The sequence below is a fragment of the Silene latifolia genome, chromosome X (assembly GCF_048544455.1).
Source record: "Silene latifolia isolate original U9 population chromosome X, ASM4854445v1, whole genome shotgun sequence".
NCBI classification, from domain to species: Eukaryota; Viridiplantae; Streptophyta; class Magnoliopsida; order Caryophyllales; family Caryophyllaceae; genus Silene; species Silene latifolia.
Window position 1 is genome coordinate 301,401,923 of NC_133537.1, and position 27,926 is coordinate 301,429,848.

Here is a 27,926-nt window from a genome sequence, read left to right on the forward strand (position 1 = left end):
TTAGCAATTTTATACTAATTAAAGTCACTATTTATGTGATTTTTCATCAAAAATTCATAAATCATGCATAATGACTTTATTATTGCCAAATATTTTACACACATCTTGTAAACTTGCATGTGACAACATACTAAATTTCTATGACCAGATTCGAAATATAACTCACATTAACCTATTTTCTCATTTAAATACGATTTTAACTTGAAAAATCCATATTTCGAGCATAACAACTCATTTTATTATGAAAATTTTCAGGCCATCAGTAGATAATATATGTGAAAACGTATCCAAGAACCACTGAAAAAATCAAAGTTTAATTATTTTTAGTCCAAAAATGACATTTTTATCATAAAAATCACATTTTAATGCCATTATTACATAGAATGAACAATAAAATCCATAAATAAACCCAAAAAATCCTAAATACATTTTAGGACCAGAAACTTTAACATGCAAATAAATTTCGTGATATTTCATAATAAACACAAATTTATAAGTTTTATTTGTTAATCGTATAACTCGGAAAAACAATAACCGATTTGCATGCAAACAACCTAAGGCTCATGATACCGCTTGTTAGAAATTATTAATCTCATTATTTCGACATATTCATATAGGTGATATTTAATTTAGTCATAAATTAAATCTTGATCTTATGCATGCAAACATAATTAAAAATAGAGAAGAAATCGTCATTCTTACTATATTAGTTTCGGATTTAGGGCACAAGTAAGTTCTCCTTCTCACTTGTTCTTGAGCTTTCCTTACAAATGGAAGAACAAGGATTCAAGCTTAGAATCCCTCCCAAAGATGAATACCCAAGATAACCTCTTAAAAACTAATATTATTTGAACTAGAACAATATTAATCTTATTAAAAATTGACCCAAAAATTTGTATGTTCTCTTGAAATTTCGGCCAAGAGAGGATGAATTTTGGAGTATTTATTTCTCTTTCTAAACTTCTATAAGTTATTTGATGAATAAATAATAATGATGCACAACACAAGTAGTGATTTATGTGCATTATAGAGATTATAAAGGGTAAAAACCCTTTGCTTGCTAGGTTGGGAAACCGGGTATGGGGAAGGGGCAATGGCCAATGCATGACCAAGATGCTCTTCACAAAAGCAACTAGGTGTGCATGGCTAGAATTTGGGTTTAATCATTATGCTCCTTATATATTATAAAACATAATAAAAACCCCAACCCACTCCATTAGTTCGGTACATATATTGTAAAATGGAAAGTCCATTTTACAATTTATTTGTCAATTTGTCACATGTAACATGTTCCATGACATCTTACATAAAAAATGTATTTTTAACAATTAAAAATCAACATATTAATAAAATATGTCACTTATAAAAATTAACATAGTAATTCATAATTACTTGTACCAAAAAGTGTTTCCGTATCATAAACTACAACATTCTGTATTTATAATAATTTATTCATTCCGTTTCAATTGTTTCCGTAAACAATAATTTCATCTAAGTAATAAAACAATTCGATCACTTAGACCGTATCTTATTTAATCAAATTACAATGAGACACGTAAATATTACTTCCAAAATCGTCCGTCAATTTTTAAGTAATTTAATTAACTCGTTTCGTCATACGATCAATTAAATATTCAATTAAGAGTGTTACCCTTTAGGTATGACCTAAGGGGATCAACTGATCACCACCGTCGCACGACAGTAATGTCAAACTCTAGTCAGCCGATCATTACCGATATGTGTGGACCAGTTGACTGTAAAATATTACTTCCCTCATGTATTCTTAATAACAGATTTAAACATGTGATCATCATGATCGACAGTTGTGATCGCATTATTGTCGGAGGACACATATTCCAACAGAAATAATAATCTTTCATAATTCAAAGGAAAGGTTCATACCTCCAATAGGATTCCGGGACTAACGGTGTCAGGAGAAGTACCCTTCTCTATCAGCTCCGGACGTACCATGGCCCTCATGTAGCGTGTCGACAGCCTCTCCCCCTTCTCTCCGAGGTAAATCGAATACAAGAACCACCACATCTACAGACGAGCCCTCTGCTCTGCAGTACAAGGAGGAGGAGGCACCATCCGCCCATCCATCCTCACCCTCGTTGGGACTCTACCTGCAAAGTAGTGCCTGACGTAAGAACTCGGTACCAACCCGGAACGCTGGCAGCACTCGCCGCTAGGTTCCAGCCGATCAGCCTCCTCGCCTCGGCCGAGTCTACACTCATAGCCGTCAACGGCCAAACCAAGGTCTCCTCTCCACACGGCAGACCCGAAATCATGCCGTAGTCCTCCAAATTGACCCCGACCTCTCCAAAAGGCATATGGAAAGTCGAGATCGTGTCCCAGTACTGATCAAGAAAAGCTCGAATCAGGCAAAGGTTAGCCCGAATCTTCCTCTCCCTGATCGCCCTTCAAGCTCCCACCAAAGCCCTGAAGGCTCCCAGCTCGATGATGAGCTTCTCCTCCTCCGACAGTCTCGCGAAGGCATCCATCATCGTCGTGTAACCGGAAAAGGATCTCATGTTCCCGGCATCCTGCATTGATTCAAAGCAAAAGCTATCTTTAGCATAAGACAAATGAGAAGTGAAACAGCAAATAAATAGGAGAAATAATTGGAAATAACAAGCTCAAAACTTACCAAACTCCTTGCCGTCCTGTAAGACAGGTGGCTCTCTGCCGCCTAAATGAGATGTCTACCATCCCATTTCTCGGTCCACTCGTGTGCACCCACAAGCTGGCGACCACGTCGCCCCACGTGGCCCTCCGCGGGACCTCCTCAGCCTCCTCCTTGAGCACCTCCTCCTGTCTCTCTCCCGCCACGAGAGCATGAGAAGAGTCAAAGTCTACATCCATTGGGACACTCCTCGACGTAGAAGGCACATCACCTGCAAAGGCAAGACAAGCAAGGCCACATCGAGCCACGACAAGCCTCCTTTTAGCCGTTTCAAGCATTTTCGAACACTAAAAGTGGTTTTTATCGCCATCTTTGGCCATTTCTTTCAAAACCCGACAACACATATGGTAGGTTGGGGCAATTCAAGTCTAAGTTCAAGCCTAGTTGCGGGTTTGAGTCGAAATTTCGGCAGCATTTCGCCATAATAACGATTATGCCCTAAAAAGTGTCCTAAAAGAGTTGTCACGAATCGAAAATTCGACATGATAGCAAGTTTACCCATTACACAAGGGTTCCAAAACACCAAGTTTCATCAAAAATGGACAATCTTAAAGTCATTTTCGAAGCAATTTTTGAAACAGCTAGAAACTGTCTCAGTTTTCGCCCAAATTCTCAATACAACGAAAATTCAAAAAGAATACATGGTTATGTTCCTAACATTGTCAATTATCCATTTCTAATGTCAATTTTGCGAGATAAATCCATTTGAGGCAAAAGCCCCAAATTTTCGACACATTGGGTATAAAAACCCTAATTGTTTTCGATTACATTCAAGCAAAAACACGAAATAAAGCAAGAATAAGACACATACCTCGATTAGTCATGATTTATGGCATAATTCGATCAAGTTTTGACAAGATTTACGGAAATTTGAGAGAGTTTAAGAGAGATTTATGTTTTGTGAAAATGAAACATAATACGACTTAAGTCGCGTTTTTACTCAGACAGGGACAAGCCCAAGAAAAGACGCATCATTTGCTGCGCCCTTTCCAAATGCCGCGGCTGTTGTTGCACCTGTTCCCCCAGCGAGTCCTCAGCTCAAATTTGAAAGTTCGTTATGAGTTTGTTATTTATGGGCCCAAGTTTGTGCGCCTCTTCTCCGACATCTTATATCATATACTTAGCTCTCTTGGGCATTCTTTTCGACCAGGACCGCGTTTTTAACAGACTTCAAAACCATCACGGTATATTATCTTCCCAACAAAGGATCCTTTGAACACAGTTCACGGGCTCATCTTTATTATCAAAATTTCGCTTGCGACAACCGAGCAAATTTTCCACGGTGCTTAGGACGCGCCGCTATCAGTCAAGCTTCTTCATTTTTCTCGACGGTGTTGTAAGACGCACCTTCGTCAATACATTTATATTCCCAGCGAGAGTTCATTATAATAAATGTGCTTCTCGAGAAGTGGAGTTTGTTTGAGGACAGACACAAGCAGATCCCCCAAGAATGATTCGATCCAGACAGAGTCATCCGTATATTCCTCATCAATATTTTGCAATGTTGCTCATGACGATCCAGATGTTCCTAGTCGTCGATATATATTCCTCCAGCGATATTTTGCAGTGTTGCTGTTGACAATTAAGACTTTATATGTATTCCCCAAGCGAGATTTCGTTGCCATTCACAGCCTACGAATTTCTCAGAAGCAGAGTTCACTTGAGACTGACGCAAGCAGATTCTTCGGCAGTTTCTCTCAACGTCCTGCTGCCTTCAGACTTAGCCTTCATAAATATCAAGAAATTTATTCAGACACCAAGTTATCTTCAGACGAAAAGTTTCGCCGAAACGCCTTCAGTCCCGTTTCCCCCAGGAGTATCTCAGGTATGGTTTCTCCTTATGGCTGGCGAGCTTTCTTACGTAGTCTAATAGACTTTAAATGACCCTCCCCGATAGTCGACAGACTCTAAAATGTTCCCGACGACAGGTCATTGGTTCAGACCCCTTGAGCCGCCTCCCGTCGCCATAGTCGTCAGGTTGTAATCTTCGATTGACCTAGTGGCTATACTTTGACTTTCGCCTTGTCCAAGCCTCGGTCAAAGTGAGGGCTCTGTAGATACCTCATTTCTACACCTTCCGCCAACCACCCGGTGATGATTTGGCCTCATGTTTGGTACACGGAACGATTTATGACAGTCCGTAAGTTTATCATCAGGTGATAGCTCAAACACTCGAGTCTACCCCTTGGTCGTCATCTACGTATCGATACGGTCCTTTTGACAGTAATTACAGTTCATTTGGAGTCCGGGTCAAAAACCGCTTCATTTTCTAAGAAACCGTTTAAAATGCCGAGTCGGAATGTTCTCGAATATTCCAGATATTTATTCCCAAGTCAAGTATAGATCTATCGCAATTCCATAACAGAAACGCGGAAATCTTTCTTCCGGAGGAGGAAACCTCTGGGGAAATGACGCAGCAGATGTTGCGCCACTTGGAAGGACCGCAGCAGCTGCTGCGCCTCTTCCCCAGCCCTTTTTGGCTGTTTACGGAATATTTCCGTGATTTCTTTCCGAAGTTTGTGCCATTCCAAAACTCTTCCACATTTTTTGGTATAAATAGAGACCTCCGGTCTCCATATTTTTCACGCGAGTGTCCGCCCTTCTCTTCTCTCTTTGCATTCTAGACTTTGATCTAAGATTTCGACGCCTACGTGCTTGATCAGGCGACCACGTAAGCTCAGATCATTCTGAGTACCAGTCACGCTGCATGACCGACCAATTTGACCACTACACATCAATCAATCAATTAATTTAAAATCCTCCAACGAGGGCACTTTCTACATACATTCGAGTCGAGCAATCACTAACGTTAACTTAGTTAATCTCGTTCCGTCAAACATGTAAGTCTGAGGGTGTAAATCCCGCTTTTAATTTACGTTTTTATTTTTGTACCAATTAATGTAAGGTTTACGTCAAAAGTATACTCAAAACCAATTTTAAAAACCCTTTTGTAAAACCGTTTTCTACAAAACAGTGGAGATCAGACGTCAAGAAGAAACGCAGCAGCAGCTGCGCCTCTTCCAGAGGCTGCTTGCTGCTCCTGCTCTTCTTCTTCTTCTTCTTCTTCTTCCTCGAGCTTCCATTATTTTGTCCTTTTCGTCTTATTTTCTTTCGTCTTTCAGTTCGTCTTTCAGTATATAGACATCTTTTAGTAATTCCCTTTTAATCATAACACGCTTTATGAAGACTTAAATCCCTTATAATTCAATATTTGCGGGTTTTCGTCGCTAAATCAAACCCGGATTTTTAGGAACTCGATTTGTCCATATCAAGTTTCCGAGATTCGTATTTTGTACATACCTTTTTATATTCTGTTTTGTTTCGTTTTCCAACCGTCTTAAGTTCAAGTTTAGTAAATAAATTAATTCCAACGCCGTAAATAAATCTAACTCGTTTTAATTCGTTTTAATCCGTTTTTATCGCTTTTGTGACAATTATAGATGTACATAATTTGTTAAATCACTTTTACTCGAGTTCCCAATCGATAATCGACCTTTAGATTACCCATGAACATTAACGGACTGCGGCTCTGATTTCATAGTTAGAACTCAACCCAAGAACAGACGCAGGAGGAGCTGCGCCTCTTCCAAGGGACGCAGCAGATGATGCGCCTGTTCTGAGATGATTTCTGTCCCTGAACTCTTTCTCGCTTTGACATAGTTTCTAATTACGTGTTTAATTAACTAATAATCGTAATATCGCCCCTAATCTGACCTATTTTATTACTTTATTTTCTAACCTTTTATTTTTCCTTTCATTTTCATCTTCGAAATCCGTTTCAAGTGTATTGTTGACGTAAATCAGATAACCGTTGTAATCATTATAATTTTAATTATTGTAATTTATTTTCAGTTCATTTATCGCTCTTGTATGATTTATTTTCTTGTCTTTCACATGTAATCAACTCTAACTTCCAATTTCGACCTTAATTGAGTGCTAAAGTACGTGTTCACCGACATAGCTTAATCTCACATGCTAGGATTAATCTGTAGATGTTGCATTGCATGCATATAATCGACAACATATCAACTATGAATAATTTCCCTAATCATTAGTAGAGGCCGCTATCGAGGCGGGCGGGATTAGGTGTTCAGTAAAAGGACTTCCTAATACGTACCCTCACCCCTTACTCAAGATCTCTGTGAACATCCGTGTTCATTGGCATCCACGAGAGTCATTCTTGACATATAATGCTAAGGGTAACAAGTTCTTAGTGTTCATGCATGTCACTACTTTGTGTCTTGACATGGCACGAGGTATTCGAACGGTTCCAATTTCCCATGCATAGAAATTGGTGGCGGCTCCACAAATGCACGCTTATTCAAGTGCTTCCGAGCGCGCCGCCGGTGGCCCATGTCCACAACTATGTTCATGGGACTGAAGCTGTCTCTAGCCTTGGTATTGCAAAATGTAGTAGACCTCAGAGATGATCTCAGTGAAGAATGTAAATATGGATCTGCTTTTAAGTCTCAAGAGATGGCATTTCTCTTTGAACAAGCGACAGAAATTCTTCATATCTGAGAAATGAAGAATGTCAACCTGTCATTTGTAATTTTTGTCGTTTGTCGGATCAAGAAAATAAATAATCATGATCCAAACCAAATATTCTCAGAGGTCTATACAGAAGCAGTAAAACACTACTGTTATGAATTGTTTATATTGTACTGTATGCATTAGCAAATGATGAAAATAATTGTGTGCAGGAAAAGAATTGCCTAAAATCTGGAAATATGCATATCAATGTTATCGTAACTAGGTGCGGATCCGGAAGTTAAGAGAAACTTGCCATGCTGTATAATGGTCGATATGGTAAACATACCAATAGTTTACCATTTACCACAGTTTTTTCTGGTACAATTGTTTCGTCCTTTTATAGATCTCTGTTTTTTTAGGGTTCATTGGCAGTTTGGCACTATAGTAGTCTGATTGCAGACAAGTTTTCGTTTGCCTTTTGTAACTGTATAATGTCTACTAATCCGTATGTCGAATTTCATGCTGGTTTCTCTCTGTGATGCATTTGTGTAATTTTATAAATGACTTGTGTTTTTGATTATTTCTTATTGATCTGTCTTACATTATTAAATAGTGATTACAATTTTGCTTCATAAGCAATGTATGCTACTTTCAGTAACCATGCCAGAGTAATTCAACATTTTAATCTCAATAATTAAACAAGAAGGTATGGAGTTGTTAGGCATAATTTATACAGTTTTCTTGTTTGAGCAAAATTGTGGTATTTAGGTGATAATGTTGTCTGGCTATGCAAGCTCACGTACATGTGCTTTCATGTGACATGCCTCTACGCCCTTATTGCTATACTAGAGTGCATTGTTACCAGGCATTGAAAGTGTCATTTCTCCAACCAAGGCCCATTATTATACTCATATATTCTTGTGTTTTTCAGAGGACCGTACTTCGTTCTTACACCTAACGTTTTATAATATTTTATTTGGTGAATTACTGTTAGGTGTAAAGAGAACCGTTCTCCCAGATGACACAATAATTTTTTTATGTACTCTTATATACTACGTCATACTAGAGATTAATAAATTAATCATATACACGTATTCATATTCTTAAAACTACACTAAATCTTCCAAAATAGAGGACACTAAATAATTATTAGAACAGAAAAAATAAATACGTGGTATTATGTAATGAATCTGATTCGCTCATAAAACAATCTGGTATGAATTTTGCGCTCAATCCTACTAAAGAGGATCCACATTTATGATGAAGTAAAATAATTCTGCAATTTTCTAATTTGAAATTTATTTCTTATGATAATAGATACGAGTAGGCAAAAAATTCAATAAGCAAATTTCTTTATAAAAAACACGTTGATAACAATATAACGTTTTATTATATTTGTCATGTATTTTCAAAGATATGAAAAAATAAGTGAACATTTTAAAAATTAAGGAATGACGATAGTCGATATATAAAGTCAAAATCATGTAGAGAAAATATCAACATGGCCATGAAACTTTCAATTATCTAAATAAGTCGTCAATATAAAGTCTAATTTAATCTTTTTTTCAACATACATTGATTTAATGTAGAAAGTCATTTGCCTAGCCCCCTTAGGTGAGTGGGAGTTCCCACATGAACTGAAGTTCTCACATTCAACCAAACAACATTTACACAATTTACGTGATTTTCATGTTCGTATGAATTTAATATTCCCGAGAATTATATCTTCTTATGGTGAACCAAACGACTCTTGAGTGCCCAAAACTCAGTTCCACCGCAAAGAGTTTTAGAAATTTTCTCCTCAATAGATAGAGTATAGATATGATAAGACATCTTTCACAAAACCTTAACCTGGCCACGGGTAAAGAGTAAGGATTATTTTCATTTCCTTAAAAGAAACGGATATCTATTACTCAGTATCTTTCAAGGATCCACATCTTATTCTGAATAGATCGGGTAGTTGTAAATATACTTGAGTAAAAAAAATTAAATGAATGAACATGAAATATATAATGTAATATGGGTGTATTAGATAGGAAATAGAGAGAAAGAAATGAAGAGGATTCAAATTGAAAGGTAAATTGCATTTGTTCACTAAATATCATGAAGCCGAAAGTGAAGGGAAATTGGAAACACAAATTCCCATTGAAGACGGACATTATCCGTCACAAGCTGAAGACGAATAGCGTCTCTATCACAAAATGCAAATGGATAGTGCAAGTGGGGGGAAAATGGATACCCACTTGCGCTCCCACTTGCATTTTATGAGAGGGTCACTATCCGTCTTTAGCTTATGACGGATAGTGGCCGTCTTCAATGAGACGGACGGTCTTGGTCTATGTTTTATGGCCCTATATAAAAAACGAAGTTTATGTCACATCACAATAATAGTCTAGTCGAGGTCTTCCACAAATTAAAATTTATGAAGTATAACCTATTAGGGCATGTGTAGACATGTAGTGTATGTGCTTATCATGTTATTTTAGTTTCGTTACATCTATTAATTTAGACTTGTCCATTTGGCCGCGCTGGCCCAACCTTGCCCCGTTCATGGCCGACTTTTCATGACCTGCAGCTCGACCCTCCTACGAGATTATTCGGAGAAGAATAGAGCTAGCTGGCCGGATCCGACCCGCCTCCTAAACCTGACCTATGGCAAAGTAATTCTAATATGAGAGTTGTTCACGTAAAATCTTTTCAAAACCATTCATTTATTCACCCGATTAGCAATTTATGGACGTTGATAAACACTAAAAATTACTAGTACAAATTGGATTTGTTCTGTACATTGAACGATCTTAGATTAATTGTACCGAGTACTAGCCCTACTCCTTCCATCTAAGAAATAGAAATTTCAATCTTTATTATTATATGGATGTTCATATCTTCGAATATTCTAGAGTGTATTATCTTATGAAAATTTTACTCTCATTGTATTTGTATATATACCCCCTCATAATGGAATAATATACGGTTCTGTCTCTCTTTATATTCTCTCTTTTCTTCTCTCTACCTCCTCTCTATAATTATCTCTTGTCTTTATTTCACAACACATTATCAGCACGAGTTTTAACCAACTGAGCAAAAAGAAACTAATAATCTTAGTAATTTGTTTATACTTCATATATTATTAAGATCTGATAATCTGAAGGTTCATATCAGATCTAATTATTTTATTTCCCTAATTAAAGTATGTTTCTATTGTTATACGGTTGCTATTATTTCTAAATTTGGTACGAGTTTCTTAATTTGTATTGATATACTTCATATGTCGTAAAAATCAAGTTTTACCTTTCTTCACTTTGTTGTGTTTTTTTTTTTTTAACGTAGACTGCATGTACTACTAATCTACTTATCATGTTAAACAAGTGGAGGATACATATTAAACCATTGTTATATTACTACACGTATTATGACGTTAAAGTTGCATGTCATTATCATAATTTTTTTTTTTATTATTGGAAATTTTGTGTTCTATATACGTTTTTCACAAATTATTATATTAACAAGTTAACAACTCGAAGCATGTTAGCAATACTTGTATATTCAGGTTGTAGCATATGTTTTCTTCTCTGCTTGATTTTTATGGGTTGATTCCTTGGCAAGATTTGTAGGTTCGGTAGTAATAATAGTTACATATCGTAAAAGTTAATCTTCACTCATATTTTCGTGATTATGTTAATAATTGGTTTGGACATAATATATAATTTTAGACCTGAAATTCCAAGAGATTTATTTTATAAAGATGAAGACATATGTCCATATAATTACTTTGGCCTGAAGTTCAAAGTTTTAAAGGTGTGCATAATTTAGCACCGTCTCATCAGTACAATATATTCATATTGTATAAGTGTTAATGGCAGAATTCACGTCTATGAGTATATGAACCGTTGTTCAAGTATTTGAACCGCTATTCAATTTAAAGTGGTCTTTATGAAAGGCAAATTTATTTGCGACTTGTTTCTTGTTCACCTGAAGTTGAACAGTATAATGAGATATGAAATTTGATCCATTCCTTGAAGTGAATGTGACATCTCATAAAGACTTTGTCTGTGGCAGAGATCGAGAATATGGCGTTATGATAAGCCTAATGTTGCGGCCTTAATTGAGCCTAATAATGTTGCATTTGATGAGCCAAGTAAAGAGGCATTAATTGAGCTTAATGATATGACCTTATTGAGCCAAATTTGTTCATTGAAAGAAATGAAAATATCTCATGTGTAAAATTCCGTTTGGTGGTTAATCTCGCTTGGTGGATTGTCTTGATATTGGATTTGCTAGTGGATAATATGGTAGTGAGACGGAGCTAGCGAGGTTTATGGATGGTATTCGGTAGTGTATTGAGTTACTGACAAGAGGCTATAATGTAGTTGATATGATATCGTGAGTCATGTTGTGGAGGAAGGCATAGTTGGTGGAGTTAGTGTTAAGAGTTCATGTTTTATAGGTTGGGTTTGAACTTCGGGGACGAAGTTCGTTTTTACGGAGGGAAGACTGTAATACTACGGTTTTCTGTACTGTTGGGTACTCTATCGAGTAAGGCTTACTCTGTCGAGTAAATGAGTTTTGCATAAGAAACAGTGTTCTGTCTGTCGGGTACTCGATCGAGTAGGGGGAATTGATCGAGTGAGTCACTTACTCGATCGAGTAAGTTGGTTTTTACAGGTTATTTGTCGGGTTTTGATAGCAACGCGAGAAAGATATAAAAACATATTCCGTCAGTTTCTTTTCACTTTTACCCTATTCTAAGTTTTACAAAGATTAAAACAAAGTACGTTGCTTCTCTTTTTCGCATTGCTATCAAATCCCAAGGCTTGTGTCGTTGGATTTCTAAGGTCTTTACGCCGTTGAGACCGTCGTATTGTGGGTAAGTTTCTAGTATGATTTTTATATCGTTTCATTGTTTTTAGTTCAAAACCTAATTGGGTATTTTTGGGGTTTTGGGAGTATTGTGACTGTTAGATAGTAATTATATGATTGTGTGATTATAGGAGGTGATTTCGTAGAAGAACGGTTTTGATTAGCTGATTGTGACGATCTTGGTGATTGCCTTTCCAGGTAGGGTTTCCCTACTCGGTTATTGATTACATTGTATTTGATGGTTGATTGTGATGGTTGTTAATGTTGTTGATCTATATCATATTGGTATTGGTAATTGGTAATTGTTGTTGTAAAAGTTGGTTGGTTGTATTTGTCTATGGTTCGCGAGGTGCGTCCTCGGCTGAGTGTAGTCACTTGTCGGAGTATCACGCCCTTGATTCCCCCCTTGTGGTTCTCGTCACAAGGGGGATGTGCACATTAAGGAACTTGGGTTTTTGCTCGGTGTTTATGAGCTGGGATTAGGTGGGAACGGCTGCGGTCCCCCACTGGCGGCAAGGATTATTGGTTGCGGCCGTAATCTGGCAGGACTAGACCTTTTGGCTAGTCAGGTGTTTGGAGATGTTACGGAGTTGGGTGATTGTATGTATTGTTATATTGCTTGTCTTGTATTGTGTAATCAGTAACTGACCCTATTTAAATGTTTTAAAAACTGTGGTGATCCATTCGGGGGTGGTGAGCAGCTGTCTAGCAGGTATACTGTGGATGCGCGCGGTATTAGCTGGGGATGAAGTCACCACGAGTTTGATAGTAGTCTTCCGATGTGTTATCATTAATACTTTTGTTACTTTAGTTGTATTTTGGTATTAGAACAATTGTACTTTACTTTGCAGTTGGTTTTGATGTAATCACTTTAAACTTCATGCTTAAATTATGTTTCTTGATGGTCACTTTTGATTACTATGCCTCGGGTAACCGAGATGGTAGCATTCTTATGCGCTAGGTGGTCTTGGTAAGGCACCTTGGTGTATGGGAGTGTTACAAAGTGGTATCAGAGCGACGATTTTGGAACCTGTAACTAATGAACCTAATGAACCTAGGGAGTCAAATTAAAATGAATCCGGGTAGGAGTTGTTAGGAGCTAATACAAAGACTTGGGAGACGTCATAAAGTCGCGAACTCGCCCTACAACTTTGAACTGGTCACTATGAGGTGTCATGGGATTGCTTTGTGTTTACTAATGTTCAATTGAGTATGTTAGATGAGTATGTCATATGAAAATGTTAGATGAATGATTGTGGTGGAAAAGGTGAAGTAGATTTAAATGATAAAATGTTGTGGATGATCATGTTGCATGTTGAATGATTTATAATGTGGCATAATAGTAACATGTGAATAGGAATGTTGTGTTATATACGCATATTTTGTTGTGAAAGTTATTAAGTTAAAGGCATGCGGTTAGTACATGATTGGTAAGTTGAATATTGTATAAGCATGATGGATGTTATTGTTTGGCTTTTGTAGATAGTAACCATATGGTTAGAGATACTGGTTTTACGAGTATCGGGTTGGTTTGTTTGCTTTGTTGTTGTTTAAGTTGTTTGGAAGTAAAAATCAATAGTTATGTTGTTCGATTATAGAGGAGTTGACTTTAAACTGTTATAACTTTATATGCATATATGATATTGATGTGATTCCACTTTAAGGTGATAGCTTATTCTCTTACGATTTTAACGATAGGTCACACACCCAAAATGACCAAGAAACGAGTGAGATATGACCGTTTTACGAAAATTGGACAGTGTTGAGAACTGCGTAGGGTACTCGATCGAGTAGCCCTTACTTGATCGAGTGTACTTCTTGGTACTCGATCGAGTAGCCCTGGTAATTTATTGTACGTGCTTCTGACCTTCACCTACTCGATCGAGTAGGCCGTACTCGATCTAGTGACTCCTGTATTGGTCTTATGCTTATTCTTTTGACCTCCATGCATGTCATAATTATTTCAAAGATGTTCTTTTGCTTCTTTATGCAATGTTTTACATATGTGTTGGTCCTGATGAGTAAGTTATCAGACCTTGTGGTGTAAGGAGTAGCACATTAGGGTGGGTATGAGTTTGGTGGGGAGGACATAACTTATATGTGGTTTTGATGGATAGTGGAAAAATAAAAGGGAGATTGATGAGCTTATTGAGGCATGAAGCATGTTTTGTGAGACGTGGTGAGTGATATAATTGCGAGTTTGAGTAATGTAAGGTAAGTGTATATGGGCAAGGGGTGATGTAAGTGTAACCAATGTGAGAATGAAAAGGTTGAGATGAGGAATGCGAATAATGGCAAATTGGGATGTGTAAGGATTTATGGAGGGAGATGGCTACGATTGTGTTGGTTAAGGATATATGTGATGGAAGGTCGTTATAAAGGGATTGAAATGAATGGTGTTTAGTGAGATCGAGTTATGCCGTGATGTGTAGGTAGTGGCCGAGTTTGGGAATTTGTATCATCAAGAGGTGAAACTAGTGTGATTTCCTTGGGCAATTAACGGTATGAAATGAATTTTTGTTTCTAGAGGCGAAAAAAAGAAAAAAAAACATTGATTGTGTGGACTGATTGGTGACAAGTGTGAGTGATAGCATAATGAGAGAAGACCCATGGTAGGAAAGAGTGAGATGGTACTGATATGAAATAATGTGATTTGAGTTTAGGAGCAATGAGAAGGTAATCAGAGCACTAAAGAGTTAGGAAGAAGGAATAACGAGTTGAATTGTTAATTGATTTTAGTCAAGTATAAAACGAAAAGAATGGGGGGAGTAAACTAAGACAATGTTGACCGGAGTAATGCGATATAGAAGTAAGGAATCGTCGAGATGTGGGATACTATCATGAGGGTGTGAGTTAATGGTTATATAGGAATTTCAGGACGACATGTTAGTCATGAGTTTTGAGGAATTAAGGGAGTAAGAAGTTGGTAGAGTATCTGCACGATATGAGATTTTGGTGGAGAGTTAGGTGACGATACAATTAAGGATAGAATTGGGAAGAATGTTGAGGTAAGATTTGTTGATGGATTTGATGCTCGTTATTTGGGATGTTAATCGAAGATAGGAAATGAACTGTTATATTTAGAGGTGAGTGTAAGAGATTTGTTATATGAACAGTGGTGGTGTTGTGGTGGTGTCACTAGTGGTTAAGGATGATGATTAATAGAAAAGGTAGCCATCTTAAAGAGGTTGATTTTGTAGAGGCCGGATTGGTATGTATGGTTGTGATGGAGTATAAGATGTGGTTATAGAAGACGATTGCTAGTAGTTCAGTATTAATGATATGAGTACTTTTGTCAGGAGGTAATAGTTATGCGAATGGGAGAATGTGTTATGAAGGGCATACGAATTAAGCTCTGGCGAGAGATAACCTTTATCAAGTGGTAACTTACGTGATCAGGATTGACTAGTTAGATGTAATTACAGGTCTATGATGTGTGTAAATGTTTACGTGAGGCTCTGACCTCACGAGTAGTGGTATGGTGTGATAGTTGTAAAGTCGTTACCTGAGTGTTCCGCGTCATATGTTGTGTACGGTAACTTAAAAGGATGATATTCAAAAAGTAGTAATTTGGGTGATCTGGCATGGCTAGTTATACTTGTATGTGTATTTATGATATATGTAAGTTATAGTGTGATGTTCCGACCTCATGAGTAATAGTATGGATGACATTCGTATATTCCGTGTAATATGTTGCGTTGTGATCTAGTAAAGCGGTTTTATGGGAGTTTTCTCGTCAAGGAAGTTATACTGAGTCAGTGTTTATGGGATTGTATAAGTTGGAATGACTATCGATGTGGTTGTTGTGCCTCAGGTGGCGATCCGGGCACGGTACTTTGTGTTGTGATGCATGTACTTTCGCGCTGCGCTACGGTGCGGCTGTTGGTGGCGGTGTCGTGATGCCATCATCGGTTGTGGTGGAGTAGACGGGATACTTATGAGACGAGTTTTCGAAAGTGTATACCAGTTATACAGATTGTTGTTTTGTTTGCTGTTGTTTCCTATGAGTTTCGGTTTGGACATATAGACTGTTGTTTTGTTTATTGATGTTTCTTAACAGATTCGGCTTGGGAGTGAGGGTAGAGTATGATATGAAGGAGAGTTGGGTATGTTTCCGTTGTTATCATGGTATAATAATATTTTGTTAATGGGACATAGTTATGAGAGGTTGTTGGAGTACTTTTGCTTTTGTTTTAGAGGAGGCATCGGTTGACATAGTAGTGGCAAGTGATTTGTGGAACATGTGTTGTACTGAAATAGAAACTATATGTGGTTTATAACTTTTATCGGGGCAGTAGGTACGTAGTGTTGGGACTTAGTATCATGTTAAGTTATGGATGAGTTTTGCGGTAATAAAATAAAAGAAATTGAGGATCTAGTGTGAGTGTGTGTAACAATTGTGGATCGTCAGTTATGATCGTGGAGATAAGTGCATGTATAAAGAAGTATGTCATCTTGCGGTAATGTTGAAGGAGTTGGGGTAGTGGTTATGCTGAGGATTTTATGGTATAGGTTAGATGGGGTGCAGAATAATTTGAGGTAAGAGAACTGTTAGAGAAAGAGAACCCTGGATATAGGAATGGTTGTAGGTGTTGAGGTTATAGGTGGTTATCATTGACATACGATGATGGTGAGGATAATGAGAAGATATAGCTAAGGATCTAGTATTAGTGAGTTACGAGGAAGTAACATTTATTTTAAGAGGAGTGGGATGCGACAAAGAGAGTTTGATGGTTGTACATGTTGTAGTATAATTGGAAGTTTGAGTGTTGGTGTAGAATAAAGAATAGATTTGTATTGTGGTTGATATTATTAAAGGTCATGGCAGTACTTGTAGTAGTATGATGTTTATGCGTGTGAGTAAACTTCGATAGTGTAGATGGATTGGGTGATGATGTTTATGTGTATGAGTAAACTTCGATAACGAAGTTCGTTTTAAGGGTGGTAGAATATAACATTCCGTTTGGTGGTTAATCTCGCTTGGTGGATTGTCTTGATATTGGATTTGCTAGTGGCTAATATGTTAGTGAGACGGAGCTAGCGGCGTTTGTGGATGGTATTCGGTAGTGTGTGGAGTTAGTGACGAGAGGCTATAATGTAGTTGATACGATATCGTGAGCCATGTTGTGGAGCAAGGCATAGTTGGTGGAAATAGTGTTAAGAGTTCATGTTTTATAGGTTGGGTTAGAACTTCGGAGAGGAAGTTCGTTTTTAAGAAGGGAATACTGTATTACTCCGATTTTCTGTACTGTTGGGTACTCTATCGAGTAAGGCTTAGTCTGTCGAGTAAGTGACTTTTGCGTAAGAAATAGTGTTCTGTCTGTCGGGTACTCGATCGAGTAGGGGGCACTCGATCGAGTAAGTCACTTACTCGATCGAGTAAGTTGGTTTTTACGGGTTATTTGCCGGGTTTAGATAGCAATGCGAGAATGATAAAAAAAAACATATTCCGTCAGTTTCTTTTCACTTTTATCCTATTCTAAGTTTCATAAAGATTAAAACAAAGTACGTTGCTTCTCTCTTTCGCATTGCTATCAAATCCCAAGGCTTGTGTCGTCGGATTTCTAAGTTCTTTACGCCGTTGAGATCGTCGCATTGTGGGTAAGCTTCTAGTGTGATTTTTATATCGTTTCATTGTTTTTAGTTGAAACCCTAATTTGGTATTTTTTGGGGGTTTTGGGAGTATTGTGACTGTTAGATAGTAATTATATGATTGTGTGATTATAGGAGGTGATTTCGTAGAAGAACGGTTTTGATTAGCTGATTGTGACGATCTTGGTGATTGCCTTTACAGGTAGGGTTTCCCTACTCGGTTATTGATTATATTATATTTGATGGTTGATTGTGATTAGAGCTGGCAAGTCTGACCCGACCCGAACCCGAGCAAACCCGACCCGACCCGAACCCAAAAATATTGTGACCCGAAACCGACCCGGCCCGACCCGATGACGACCCGTAACCCGACACGACCCGATTATCAGTGACCCGAACCCGACCCAGACCCGACCCGATATTGACCCGACCCGATACTGACCCGATTAAATTGATGACCCGACAATTATTAAGCTTAATTTTGATCAAAATGAAAGTGATTTTGTGTTTAGATTGATATGTTTGACTTAGTAATGGATTAATTAAACCAAATAATAGGTTAAAAACTAAATAATGGTAAAAAATTATAGTAATGCGATTAAGTTACCGGACCCGATAATGACCCGACCCAAAACCGACCCGACCCGATACATCATTTGACTCGAAATGAGCCGACCCGATAATGACCCGAACCCGACCCGACTCGACCCGAAAGGGTATGCTGACCCGATATGACCCGAACCCGATATGACCCGACCCGACGTGACCCGACCCAAACCCGACCCGACTGACCCGATTGCCACCTCTGATTGTGATGGTTGTTAATGTTGGTTATCTATATCATATTGGTATTGGTAATTGGTAATTGTTGTTGTATAAGTTGGTTGGTTGTATTTGTCTGTGGTTCGCAAGGTGCGTCCTCGGCTGAGTGGAGTCACTTGAGGGAGTGACTTCACACCCTTGATCCGCCCCTTGTGGTTCCCGTCACAAGGGGGATGAGAACATTAAGGAACTTAGGTTTTCGCTCGGTGTTGATGAGCGGGGATTAGGTGGGAACGGCTGCGGTCCCCCACTAGTGGCAAGGATTACTGGTTGCGGTCGTAATCTGGCAGGACTAGACCTTCTGGCTAGTCAGGTGTTTGGAGATGTGACGGAGTTGGGTGATTGTATGTATTGTTATATTCCTTGTCTTGTACTGTGTAATCAGTAACTGACCCCGTTTAAATGTTTTAAAAACTACTGTGATCCATTCGGGGGTGGTGAGCAGTTGTCTAGCAGGTATACTGTGGATGCGCGCGGGATTAGCTGGGGATGAAGTCACCACGAGTCTGATAGTAGTCTTCCGCTGTTTTATCATTAATACTTTTGTTACTTTAGTTGTATTTTGGTTTTAGAACAGTTGTACTTTACTTTGCGGTTGGTTTTAATGTAATCACTTTAAACTTCATGCTTAAATTATGTTTTTTGATGGTCACTTTTGATTACTATGCCTCGGATAACCGAGATGGTAGCATTCTTAGGCGCTAGGTGGTCTTGGTAAGGTACCTTGGTGTATGAGGGTGTTACATCATGAAAGTGAATATCTGAGGAAAAGTCATGTGAGAATATGAGACTCGTATATGCCGCAAGAGTTTGATATGAGAAAAGAAAAAACAATATACGAGCTGAAATTTTGATATTCATACTATGACCAAAGTTCATAATGTTTACAGATATTAAAATTGTGGTCTGAAATTCATAATGTTTTTGTATGCCAAGTAATGAGGCCTTATTTGAGTCGAACTCTTTATTGAAAGAAAATAAATTATGACTAGAAGTTCATAGTCGTTCCTGAGAAATGTTTCCAAACATAATTTATCGTACGAGTATGAAATTTATCTTCATTTGGTTCTTGCAGTACTATATCCCCTAACTATTTCATTTTTTACTTGCACTAAGTTACGAAATTTTACATGGTCCTCCATTTGAGAGATACCCAAGACCACTAATAGTTAAAATTTGACGTGAATGTAATACGTGTATTTGATTTTGACCAATATCAAATTTATCTAATACAAATTTGTTTTCTTTGATACGATTAATCAAATAATTTAGGTAAATGTAATTTAAGAGGAAAACAAAGGAAAATAATTTCTCTCTCTCTCTCTCTCTCTCTATATATATATATATATATATACTATGTAAGATTCAAATGTTACCTAGTCCTTAGTTTGAGCTTATCAGTTTAATTCATAGTTTGTCAGACGTCAACCTTTTTGTTGCAACATGATAAAGGATATGACATTTGTGTTAATAAATTATCTGACTTGCATATCATTTTTGCCTAATTATGTAGAATCATAGACTTCCACATATTGGATTACATCTTGCTTTCAAGCATTGACTTTTATTAGCCACGAAGGTAGTTAATATATAATATTACTTTCAATAAATTATTAAGTTGAATGTTTTGAGAAAAGATACTCGTAGTAATAAGATGACATGTAATTTTTTATTTGACATGATTTTAGTGGAGTAATGTTATGACATTATACTATGTTAAAGATTATAATTGTTGGTCATATGTGTGATACTACGATTTTCTATGTATGTGGGTACTCTATCGAGTGGGACTTATTCTGTCGAGTAAATAACTTTTTACGCAAAATAGTAGCTGACTTGATGGGTACTCGATCGAGTAAGTGTGACACTCGATCGAGTAAGGGGCACTCGATCGAGTAAATCACTTACTCGATCGAGTAATTGTGTCTTACGGGTTTAATAGCCGGGTTTTTTTTTCTTTTTTTTTTGGTAACGAGGGAACCCGCAGCCGTTACCTTTGGTGCGATAGCTAGGTTTTAATAATGCGAGATTAATATAAAAAGGATTCCGTCACTTTGCTTAATCACTTTTAACATTCTAAAACCTTTCAAGAGAAGAACAAGAGTTACGTTTATCGCATCTATCGCATTATTAGCAAATCCCAAGGCTAGGATCGTCGGATTGTCTCGTTCGTTATACCGTTGTGATCGTCGTGTCAAGGGTAAGCTTCTTGTATAATTTTTATAATGATTTAGTAAGTTTGTTTGAAACCCTAATTGGGTAGATTTGGGGGTTTTGGGTGTATTATGTTGATTAGATGGTAATTGTGTGATTATATGTTATAGGAGGAGGAGTCGCTGCGGAAAGGTTTTGATTAGCTGCTGAGACGGTCTCGTGTGATTGCTATTTCCAGGTAGAGTTTCCCTACTCAATATTGATTACATAATGTGTTGGTGGTTGTTTGTTGTTGTTGTTGTATATCATATTGGAATTGGATTAGGAATTGGTGATTGTTGATAGTATAATGTGATTGTTGTATAATTGTATGTGGTTTGCGAGGTGCGTCCTCGGCTGAGTGGAGTCACTTGCGGGAGTGGCTTCACGCCCTTGATTCGCCTTCTGTGGAACCCGCCACAGAAGGGATGTGCACATTTAGGAACTTGGGTTTATCGCTCGGATGAGATGAGCGGGGCTTAGGTGGGAACGGCTGCGGTCCCCCACTGGCGGTGTGGAATACTTGTTGCGATGAGTATTCTGGCAAGACTACACACTTTAGTTTGATTGATTGGATTGGATTGTAGTATTGTTTTATTGCAGCTGTTTGTTTTGTGTAATCAGTATTGACCCTGTTTAATTGCTTTAAAAACTGTGGTGATGCATTCGGGGATGGTGAGCAGTTATTGAGCAAGTATGAGTTGATGCGCATGAGATAGCTGGGTTGAGTCATCATGAGCTGTTTAATAGTCTTTCATTGTGTCATGAACTAGTTTATTTCTTTTGGTTTGCAGTTTGAGGAACAGTTGTATTTTACTTTATCAGTTTTGGATTTTGATCTTGTATCACTTTAAACTATTCTATTAAAGTACGTTCTTTTATGGTCTATTTGATATTCATTGCCTCGGGTAACCGAAATGGTAGCATTCTCATGTCTTAAGTGGACCTAGTAAGGCACTTGGGGTATGGGGGTGTTACAATATGGAAATACGTAAAGAATAATACATTTTTTTATTGAAATATTAATGAGTTTTGCCTATGTATATGAGACACTTATTGTGTCTTATGTCACATCATTTATCTGGCGGATAGAGAAATCTAAATATTGTTAACCAGAAGATTAGCATGAGAAATATTGTCAACTAAAATGTGGTATATAATAAGTGACTGAGACACATTTTAATCTTATGAAAGATTGCCATGGATTTTGAGCAATTAAGAAAGTTGACACGAAATGATCCAGATGTGACAATTAAGGCCATCCGGGTTCCTATTATACCCGTTTTGATATAACTGAAGTTTATCTTAAGGAAGATATAAATGGTGAAACTCTCTCGTGTAAATTTATTAAAGGCAATATATTACACGGAGAGTGAGTATATTTAAGGGAGATTTAACTACTACTAGGAGTGTAATAAAGAACTTAAATGTTCATATAATATTAAGTTGTTTATAGCCACATAATGATTTTCCGAGTGGTTATTGTGTGGAAATCACAATTTATTTATAATATGAAATCGTTAGTCCCCGAATTGGGCATTGTAATTTAGCACATTTAAAAAACCAACTGCATAAGACAATTAAGGTGGATATAATGATTTATTGCCCATTAAATTTATCTGATATAGATTATTTTTACCACCTTAGGGGGAGAATGATAAGGAAAAGCTGGTAAAAACAAACCAGTATGTTATCCCCAACTGAACCTGAAGTTCAACGGTTTGTTTCACTATGAAATACATCAAGTAGAGGTTCATGGAATTATAAATGATGGTATTCATTTGGTTATGAAGATGTATTATGATACTAGTTTGGTCACCTAATGTGATATGTTCATACATTGAATTCTATGATTTAATTATAGACAGATTATGTAATACTATGGTTTTATGTGTCTATGGGTACTCTATCGAGTGGGGCTTACTCTGTCGAGTAAGTAGCTTTTTACGCAAAACAGTAGTCTGCCTCTAGGGTACTCGGTCGAGTAAGTCACTTACTCGATCGAGTAAGGGTGTTTTACGGGTTGATTAGCCGAGTTTTGTTAATAATGCGAGATTAATATAAAAGGGTATTCCGTCACTTTGTTTAATCACTTTTAACACTATAAACCTTTCAAAAATAAGATTAACAGTTACGTACTTCGCATCCATCGCATTGTTAACAAATCCCAAGGCTAGGAGTGTCGGATTGTCTCATAGAAAAACGTCGTTGTGATCGTTGCATCGAGGGTAAGTTTTTTATATAATTTTTATAGTGTTTTGATAAGTTTGGTTAAACCCTAATTGGTTAATGTTGGGGGTTTTGGGTGATTTGTATGATTGTGGTGGTAATTGTATGTATACGTGTTATAGGAGGGGGTTTCGTTGAGGAGAGATTCTGATTAGCTGCTAGATCGTCTGTGGTGATTGTTATTCCAGGTAGGGTTTCCCTACTCAGTATTGGTTACATAGTATTGTTGGTGATTATTGTTGCCGTTGTTGACTCTTTATCGTATTGGCATTGGTTTTGGTAATTGTTGTTTGTATAAGGTGATTGTTGTGTAACTGTCTGTGATCTTCGGGGTGCGTCCCTGGCTGAGTGGAGTCACTTCCGGGAGTGGCTTCACGCACTTGATTCGCCTTCTGTGGAACCCGCCACAGAAGGGAAGTGCACATTAATGAACATAGGTTTATCGCTCGGATGAGATGAGCGGGGCTTAGGTGGGAATGGCTGCGATCCCCCACTGGCGGAAAGGAGTACTTGTTGCGATGGGTACTCTGGAAAGACTACACACTTCAGTGTGTTGTCAGGTGTGTGGAGATGAGATGGAGTTGTGTTGATTGAGTTGTGCTGATTGAGTTGTTTGTAGTGTTGTTTCATTGCAGCGGTTATTTTGTGTAATCAGTACTGACCCTGTTTAATTGTTTTAAAAACTGTGCTGATCTATTCAGGGATGGTGAGCAGTTGTTGAGCAGGTATGATGGCTTACGCGAGGGATAGCTGGGATGGAGTTATCACGTGTCGTAGAGTCTTTCCCTGTGTCATGAACTAGTTGCTTTTAGTCGTTTGGATTTTGGGAACATTTGTATTTCTTTTACCAGTTTTGGATTTGGTTTTTATCACTTAAACTTTATTAATATTTAAGTACGTTTCGTTATTGTCCATTTGATTATCATTGCCTTGGGTAACCGAGATGGTAGCATTTTCATACCTTAAATGGTCCTGGTAAGGCACTTGGAGTATGGGGGTGTTACAAAGTGGTATCAGAGCGACGATCTTGAAACTTGTAACCAATGAACCTAATGAACATAGGGAGTCAAACTAAAATGAACCTGGGTAGGAGTTGTAGGAGCTAATGCAAAGACTTGGGTGTTGGAGCTTGTGTCCTCCACAAATTAGTGTGATAACATTTGTAAATCTCTTACAGGTTCACAAGGGTATACTTCGTATATTTAATCAGTTGATTAACGTTTACCTAATAACGGTTGGCTTGCTAGAAAGTTTGACGTTATTATTATACAGATGGCGGTGATCAACTGGTCCCTAAAGGTCACACCTATAGGATGTGTTTGAGAAATGTGGTTATAGAAATATAATCACATTGATGCCCAATATGACTAAAAAGTTAGTCAATGTGTTGATGAGATAATTATTTAATGAAAATTAAAATAATATTAGTTGAGACAAATTAACTGTCAATTCGTAAATTAAATATAATAAGTTATATTTAATTAAATGTATATAATGTTAGCTTGGACGAATTAATCTGTTAATTCATAATTAAATATAATCAGTTATATTTAATATCAACAAGATGAATGTGTCATAGTGGTAATAGTGAGGGTACACAAACCAAGAGGTCTTGGGTTCGATCCTCACTAGATCACAATTCAACACATATTATATATTTTTGGAAAGACCAAAATAAGGAGGAGATACTCCTTATTTCGGTCACTTTGACCGAAAATTAGGAAGGATATTTCTTTCCTAATTGACTCCAAGTTTCGGTCTGTATAAAAAGAAAGGGAGAGAATTATTTCTACCCTAATGCTTTTTCTTGACCTGGCCTCCTCTCTCTCATCAGAAAAAACACAAAAACAACTAAATTTTACAGAAAATTTTAGATCGATTCTAGCATAATCAAAGGGCTCTGATACATCTAGCCTTAATTAATTACGTAAATTCTACAGAAAAACTGGTAGGATATGTTTGTAAATGGTTCAACTAGTCAAAAACCTGCAATTTCAAAAAAATTTCTTCCTAAACCATTCACAACTAATCCAACTCAAGAAGAGTGTCAAAAACCCCGCTTGGTGATAAACTAATTTACATACATAACTAAAGACGCGGAAATATAAGGATACAAACCAAAAATAGAAAAGGGAGACATATGTCCCTTCAAATAATATACAAACCAAAAGTGTAAAAGGTTTACTAATAGAATAGCCAAAACTAGGACCAAGGTTCCTTGCTCACTAGCCCGTCTGTGACCCCAACTAAGCATCAACAACCTGTCAATCGCATTTTATACAAACACGAAAGCCACAATTCAGTGGGGAGTAACTTCGAGTCCTCCCAGCCACGAATCGTCAAAATTAATGTAACATGTAGTAAAACATGTAAACAAGATGATAAATAAATCAATTATCCAATATTCTAACATATGAGCCCTAAATTGACCAAACTAGACTATCATGTGAAACATATAACAACTTGTAATCCAAACTCTATCAACCATAGCCGGCTTGCATCTCACCTTCTATGATTCATAAAATCATCAAACAAGAAAGGGCAATATATCAAAGACAGGCACAAGTTCTTAGTACCGTCAATAGTCACTTTGTAACTCGAGTTTATACCACGAGGTAGGGAAGGTAATCGAACCGGTATCTTGGCTCAGCGGTTACTATTAAAAAAACATGGCCAAGAGACAACACAACCCTAGCCTAAAATCTGCGCAGACCTAGACATGCGGATACACACCACCGCACCCAAGACCCACAACTTTTTTTTAAAACAAAGTGAAGTGAGTACCCTAAGGACACCACCGAAGGGTTGGCTAGTACTTAAGCTGACCCCATACTATCAAAATAAGTACCTGAGATCATGCCCCAACTTGGATATAAATCCACTAGTCAGGAACACAAAGGCTATCAAGCAGTGAACATATACTCGTCAGAGACTATAAAGACCTATCTATGATGAAGGCCGAAATACTCACCTAGGACCTAGTCCCAGCTAGTCCCAGCTTGAATACTTTAGCCCACACCACACAAGACTCACCACACAAGTCAAGTAAGACACCCACTTAACCTTAAGAGGGCAAAAAGTCCTACTTACCAACATAAAATCTAATATTCTATCATGTGAAAGGCTATATAAATGTCTATATACAGCATACAATCCAACAGAATCCTCAATACTAATTTCTAATTCTAACAATAGTAATCATATTAAAGGCTTCAGGGAATCTAGGGCCGTTTTTACAATATAAAAAGCTACTTAAATCAACTAATTACACATGTGAGATAAAAATATAATGAATGGCCTAAAACAAGAAAAAGGCCGACTATCTAATTCATTCAAAATTTCATCCAACCGAATTTTTACCCGCAACCCCAGCCCTGCGACAGGTACGGGTTAAATTGCGGCTGACCAATCACTCAATTGACTGACATCGAATCAGTCAAAGGAATTAAGGCTCAGTTTTCGGCACAATCAACAAAGCATTACAATTATCGCTATACAATTCATTCTGAGCCTATTATTTACAATTTCATTTTGTAAACTATCCTAACATGTGATAACTATTAATATAAGCATAGTTTTACCCTTAACATAATTTTTATTACTAATATGATTCAATTCAAAATACTACCCATTTGTTACTTATACTATTCTATTATTAATTAACCCGAAAAGACCAAGATTGTACGAAAACCCGCGAAACAAGCACGGACCGACCCGGGGCAGCCGTGGGCTAGCCGTGGGCCTGCCACGGGCCTGCCAGCCTGCTGCCCCGCCCTTACTCCTCTTATTTTTTTCATTTTTGCTCAGTATAAGACCGTCTGAAAATTAATTAATCGTCCCCAATTCAACTTTGATAATTTAAACTAACAAAAGGCATAATTTAAGCTAACAATTGACATGCATGCAACCATTCTAAACATGTGAAAATTACCACACCAACAAAAATTACAAAACATACAAAAACAACAAAGATTGTGACGATAATCCGTCGAGTGACTCGAAATATGTTACCTTAAGCTAGAAAATGAGCAATTAGCACCTCAAAACCGAAACCCTAACTAGCAACTATCCGCTATCTTCAATAATATACGAGTCCCCAAACTCGTCTTCCAATCCTTCACCTAAATAAACAATTAAAACACAATAATAAGCATATAAACCGAAAATTCCGAAATTTGGTCTTAAAACAACTTAATGAAAACTGAAATTAGAACATACTAAGTTGTAGATCTCGGCGAGGGGATTCCGGAAAGGTAAATTTCGTGAAAAACCGCTAAGAAACGAAGAATTTATGGCCTAAACAGCTTGAAATTTTGTTGAAAATGGTGTTTGGATGGTTTTTGGTAAGTTGAAGGTAAGAAAATCAGAAAAAGAAAGATAGGGGGAAGGGGGTGCGCGTAAGAGAGGAAGGAAAGGAGGAAAAAGGAAGTGCGGGATTTTTAGTCGGGATTTTTACGAGTCGGGTTTGACTTGTTTCAATAATAATTAAATCCGTAAGTCAAATGCAAATTCCGTCAAGACCAAAGTCTTTAAACACGAGATTACAATAAAATTGAGTATTCATACGACCCATTTCCAAATTCGTTTACCCAACGTTCAAACGAATTGTCATTTTCCCCCCCGATACGCCCTTATTTCGAAATAAAAAGTTTTACACGGTTTAAACTATTTTTAAACATTTCGAAACTATCAAAATAAATACTTTTCTTCAAAATATAATAAAATTATATTTCTTTGAATTATTTTTACTTTAAATACACTAATGTCAAATTTTACTTGATTAATTAATTATTTTCGAAATATATTAACGGTCCGAAATTTACGGGGCGTTACAATATCTCATATCGTCTTGGGTGCAACTAATAGGTGAATATCAATTTTGATATTGTTCTTAGGCCATATTTGCTAGGACCGAAGGTTAATTCTAAATCCTTATACTTTGTTTATGTATTTTGTTTATGACCTTTAATCATCATTGTTAAATTCATTATAATCCTTCTAGTTTAAGGGAAGTATACAGATTATTTCCCACAAGTGGTATCAGAGCACTAGGCCACGTTTTTAATCTTGA

General features: G+C 37.3%; 1 long non-coding RNA gene across 1 annotated transcript; it reads right to left on the reverse strand.

The window, feature by feature from the left end:
• Positions 1 to 24,926: 24,926 nt before the first annotated feature.
• LOC141621904 (uncharacterized) lies at positions 24,927 to 27,222 on the reverse strand. Its single transcript, XR_012532773.1, has 3 exons — positions 27,074 to 27,222; positions 26,867 to 26,976; positions 24,927 to 25,116 (listed from the first exon to the last, which is right to left on the reverse strand). It is a non-coding gene; the product is annotated as an uncharacterized LOC141621904 (long non-coding RNA).
• Positions 27,223 to 27,926: the final 704 nt, after the last annotated feature.